We start from the raw sequence: 6,031 nt of genomic DNA on the forward strand, positions 1-6,031 counted from the left end.
CATATGAATAGGGCAACTTAAATACACTATAAAAGAAAAGTGTTTAGTTGAAAAGTGTGTGTTATTTTATTATTTCATTTTTCATTGAAAGAGAAAACCTCCAGCCCCAAAACACTCTCCCATGCCAGGTTTTGGTTTTTGCCAAACAAATACCTTTGTTTTCTTCTTGATTTCTTAAGGCCAAGAGGATCTAGCAAATCCCTCATTGGTTCTTTTTGATTGTCTTCAGTGTGACCCTACAGTTCGGTCTTATACTTGGATCAGTAGCAAACACGTTCAGAGACAATATTGGTGGAGCCTCCAAACGTGGGTATGGTTTCTTAAACCTTGCTCTGTTTTCTGTAATTTGATTATTTTATAAACTATGATTTTTGTACCTGGATCTTGGTTTCTAGGAACGATCCCTAGAGTTTATGTTTTTTTTTTTCCGCTGCGTAACTAGGTCGTTTCCTACATCAACTTCAGGAAGACCCAGGGATTTCTTCGGCTGCACCCTCTCATTAGGTCTTTGATAGTTGTTACTTGCCAAAACTTCAACTCATGAGCTTCTTCCGGTGTCTTATTTTGCAATGCTCCTCCCAATGCTGCATCCATCATGGTTCGCACATTAACCATCAATCCATTGTAAAACGTTTGGACTTGCATCCAAATTGGCAACCCATGGTGTGGACACCTCCTCAGTAGTTCCTTGTATCTTTCCCACACCTCATATAATGATTCAGACTCTTCTTGTAGAAAAGATGTGATATCATTTCTCATTTTCGCTGATTTTGCTGGAAAAAAGAATTTGGTCAGGAACTTCTATGCTAATTCGTTCCATGTTGTGATCGTTCCTGATAGTAGTGCCATTAACCATCCCTTAGCTTTATCTCAATCTGATGGCATCATTTGACACTCTGTTTGACTTGAAGGTGTCGCAGATCTCTAAGAAGTTTGCAATGTGCAGATTTGGATCTTCCTTCAAATCTCCTTTAAACTGTACTGACTGCTAGATCATTTGGATGATTGCCAACTTTATTTCGAAGTTGTTGGCTTGTACTACTGGTCTAGTTATGCTCAAACCACTGCCATCAACTGTGGGAATTGAAAATTCCCTTAATGTTCTATTTTCTGCCATCTCAACAACTATGGCCTCTGGTTCAACTGTAGCCTCTTGTTCTCTTCTCTCTCTATTAAGTCTTCTATTTGTTCTATTAATCTCTAGATCAATAAGAACCACTGGCTGACGTCTTGCTCTTCACATAAACTACACAGAAAAAGAGAAAAAGTGCGATCACAAGCTCACAAAAAAGAACAACAAAAATTAAACTAACACACAATTAAACGAAAAAAAAAAAAAAACTCTAATCTAGCTAAGACAAGAAAAACTCAATGTTAACACAAAAATCAATCCCCAGCAACGGCCCAAAAACTTGATGCGTTGTTACTACAACATGCAAATATAGCAAATGCACTAGTTGCACAAAGTAATAAGTGATGAGTGAGTATCGTTCCCACGAGGATTGGTTGCAAAGCACTAATTTCCTATTTGTTTTCAAGTTGGAGAAACCGAAAATTGTTTGGATTTATTGGAGAGATTAAACTTAACTGAAAGCACAATTTACTAAGTGTAAAAACAACTAAATTATGAAAGCAAGATTTAACACAAGAGTAATATCAATGTATGCAAACGGTTAGGGTTTGACTTCATTCGGACTCTATGGATTAATTCTGTGGATTATGCTACTTCTACACTCACATGCACGGATTGTAAATCGAATTCCCTAAGTTGTCAAACATACCTTCTCAGGCTATGAATTCCTACTTTTCCCTATTAAACTTCCGCAGCCAACAATTTGAAGATTAATAGTTCCAAATTCATTAAGCTAATGGAATCCTAGATTGATTTCATTGATTCTCAAACCTATCTCTAGCGTTCAATACTACAATGGTGATTACCCAAGATGCTTAACATGATTTATTTCTCAATCTCATCATGTTCAACAAATACAAACAATAAAAATCAGAACAACCACACAATCTATGCGATAGAATGTAACAGCAATAATAATCAATTGATTAATCCATAGAAATCCGATTTACATCAAAACCCTAACCCAAAATGGATTAGTTCATAACTAAATTAACACAAATAGCTAGAAAGAAAATAAACATAGCAGTCAACATATTGAGACAAAGAGAAAAGAACCGAGATCTCCCCTAGTTGAAGAATCTGTAAGATTAAATCCCAAATCTTCTCCCTTTCTTTCCAAAATATCAAAGCTATTCTCAAACAAAGAGGAATCAGGACGAACCCTTACCAAAATGGCAAGGTTTTTCTTATATAGTTCGCCCAAAAACCTAAAACCTTTCCTAAAATAAAACTGTGCGTTTTGGAGAAAACAAAATTTCGTAGACTTCGCTGACGAACTCAAGTGAACCTTGTGCCTATCTTCTTTCGCCGCGGCGATGTTAATGTGAACCTCCCTGGAAAATTCTGAATTTATAGAATTGCCCTCCGCTTGCTTCCTTGCTTGAATCTTCGATCTTCGATGCTTTCCCATGGGAACAAACTTCATAGTGCATTAGCTCTGCTTCAGAATTTTACCAAATTCCGAGATTCGCTTGCTTTTGGGTCCAGAAACTCCAATTCGCTCATTATTTGCTAAAAATGCATGTTTCGGCCTGAAACATAAAATATATAGAATTAATAGCAATTCAGGCATAAACGAACTAATAAGTTTCTAAAATCTGGACAAAAAGCCTAAATAAAATAGTATAATCCTCGGATTATCAAATACCCCCAATCTAAAGACATGCTCGTCCTCGAGGATCAAGTACAACACAAAGAAAGAAAAATAACAAACAACCGAAAACACAAAACAACAAAACTGAAAATGATTAGACAAAAATTAGACTCAAACTCAACATAAGAACTGCCTAGAATTTATACAAATCTCAATAATTGTTGAAAAATTATTACTGAAAAATGCTCAACACTCCAAGAAGTTATAAGTTGCATTGACTATCTTTCTCTATTGGTCCCCCGAGTAGGTGATCCCCACTTCAGTCCACATTCTGACTTCCCTAATTATTTTATGCAAAAATACAAAGTTTATCAAATGGCGGTAGACTCCATAAGCCTAAGTATCGAACTACTCTCCACTAATGAGGATTAGACACTACTAAAGGTCAAAAGGTCTTTATAGGCTTGTAACGTTAGGCTCGGTTAGTAGGCTTCAAAGAAAAGGAAAGGATAAATAAAGCAAGAGAACTCGGTTTCCTTTAAGCAAACACTCAGGCTTACATCAACTTCCACTTTCTTTCTCAGCCACCACTCAAGATGTCAACCGTTTTATAACCCTCAAACATGTGCACTTCTTATTTTTGCTTCTGAATTTCAATTCTCAAATTTTTTTTTTTATTTTTTATTTTTTTAGCAACAATAACAATAACCAATTTGAGGTTAATTACCCCTCTTATTCTTCTTGCCCTTCTCACAACCCCCAATATATTCTTTTAGTTCATTCACACAACTCTCCAAGCTCTTTGTGTTTGCATTAGGTTTAGAATTCTCTTAAAAGTTGCGGACGTGTTTAGGGTGATAGGTTTGGGTATTATTGGTTTACAAAAAAAATATGTCAACTATGATTTCATAAGGCTCAAATGGGTAACTAGGGACAAAATTTATGGTTGACTGGAAAGGCTCAAGCGTTCTAAAAAACTGCCTAAATCACTTCCTTAATAATGCCTATTCCTAGAATTTCGCCTTAAGCATTTCTCAACTAGGTTCTAGAGTCCACCAGCATTATCAAGACTTCACCTAACCGTAACAAAAGAATCTAAGCATGCCAAAATAATGAAAATGGTGGTTGAACCACTCAACAAACCTCAAGCTAAATTCAGTCAACCAACATAAACTTGAAGCAATGCTTAACATTTTTCAACAATAAAATCCCAACAATCATATTCTCATCATAGACTTATGTAATTCATCATTGGCAAAACACAACAAAACATGAAAACAACTAAACACAAATAAAAAATTTGTTCAAATTTTTCCTACCCCCAAACTAAAGATGACATTGTCCCCAATGTTACATTATGCACAATTTAGGAATAGAAAAACAGAATTTACAAAGGTATGAGATAGTTCCCTGATTAATCCATGAAGTTAGAGTTTCATTCAACAACATGCACACCCGTTCCTTGGCTTTTCATCAACATAATCTGTAAAACAATTGAAATTCTGTGGTGTCCACTGTGTTAGAAAATTTCACTAACTAATATGAAAATATTACAATCCTAATCTCGCCCTTACAACTACTAGGAAGTTCAAACAAAAATTAAACAATCCAAAAGAAAGAGAAAATTAGTTCAATGTCCAAAATAAAAGACAATGATAACTAAAACAAAGAAAATAAAACTACAAAATAGGTGCTCAGGTTTCATTCTTCGGCCTCCTCCTCTCCTTCGGTGTCGTCATCTTTTGTGTCGGAGCCCATCCATTCCTCTGAATCCCAGTATTCCCATTGGAAGTTTGAAGTATCAATGTCGAACTTGGTGCAGCAGCTGTGTTGCATATTATACATCATCTGGGTTTGCTCTGCTAGCCAATCTTGATGTCGTTCCATCCGTTTCATCTTACCCAACATCTGCTACATTAGCTCTTTGATTGTGGATGTTGAACTGGATGATGTGGCAGCTTCTGTGGTTCTTTGTCTTTGTGTTTCAGAGCTAGGTTCTTCTCTAGGAATACGCCTAAGTAGCATCCGATAGTAGGCGGTGTTGAGAACTGGGGCAGGATGGATAAGTGGTTCGTCATCCGTCTTCTCTACTCCTGCTTGAGTGCACAACTCAGTGATGAGATGTCGGAAGGGGAAGCTCCCTCGCCCTGGTTGGGCTACATTCTGCATACTTGTCATGATAATCTTCCCCACATCCATTCTCTTTCTAGTGGCAATGGCATAAAGCAATACTGCCTTATTAAAAGTTACTGAGCTATAATGTGTCTCTGGAATCATCCTCGCACACACAAAGTACTGCCACAACCTAGCCATTGGTATCAGATTAGTTCCCTTGATACTCTTCTTTCCCTTCTTCGAAACCTCCCAAGGGGTATCCGGTTTTGCTATACCTTAAGTATCTTATCTTCATTAAATTGTTGCTTCTTAAATTCCAGATACTCATCACAGTCAATCGAAGGCAAGTTGTAAAAATCGTTGATGACCTTCGCATCAATTGGCACATCAATACCCCTAACAAATACATGCCCAGGATCACACTCAGGGAGGCTGGCGTAAAACTCTCTTACTATCGGCTCTACAACCGCATGTCTAGGTTCACTCATAAATGCATTCCACTTTCGCCCTTGACTCCTCTCTTCAGCATAGACAGTGGTCAAACCCCGCTTGGCAATAGACCCCTTATCCTTCATATCGTTGCCGAGCCTTGTCACTAACAATTGTCCACTTTTTTTCCTTTTCCTTTACCCTTGGACGGTGCTTTGAACGGCATTTTATGTTCGACTCTAATGTACCCCCAAACTAAGATTCTAACCAGACAATTCAACTCTAAATACCCTATTATTGACCACAATCATTCCTACAAAAACACCAAAATTTTAAAAAATTGCACCTAGACCCCAAAAATCACTCTTCTTCCAAACTCAACAAGACACTCCCAAATTGAAAACCCAACCTCCTCAACACCACACAATTCAAGATCCACACTTCTTTAATCAAAATCAAAGCACAAACTTCACAAAAATTCCACAACTCAACTCATACAAACAATATTTCAAACTTAAAGCACTACAATCAAAATTGAACAATTTAGATGTTGGGGAACTTGAAATCTTACCCTTCTCACGCTAAATGCATCACCAATTTCACCAATTGCGGCCCAGATTGCAAGATCCCCAAATTTTGAAAACCAAGGGTTTCCAAAATTTTCTTCAATTTTTCACAAAAATCCTTGCTAAAATGAGTTGTTCTGGTGTTTGTAAGGGTTAAGGAGTAAGGAAAAGTGATGGAAATTCACTGGAAAGGCT

General features: G+C 37.0%; 1 non-coding gene across 1 annotated transcript; it reads left to right on the forward strand.

Annotated features, from left to right (window-relative positions):
- The first annotated feature begins 655 nt into the window (after positions 1 to 655).
- Positions 656 to 762, forward strand: LOC116118470. Its single transcript, XR_004126159.1, has one exon. It is a non-coding gene; the product is annotated as a small nucleolar RNA R71 (small nucleolar RNA).
- The last annotated feature ends 5,269 nt before the right edge of the window (positions 763 to 6,031 follow it).

Source organism: Pistacia vera, unplaced genomic scaffold (assembly GCF_008641045.1).
Source record: "Pistacia vera cultivar Batoury unplaced genomic scaffold, PisVer_v2 Contig124, whole genome shotgun sequence".
Taxonomy (NCBI): domain Eukaryota; kingdom Viridiplantae; phylum Streptophyta; class Magnoliopsida; order Sapindales; family Anacardiaceae; genus Pistacia; species Pistacia vera.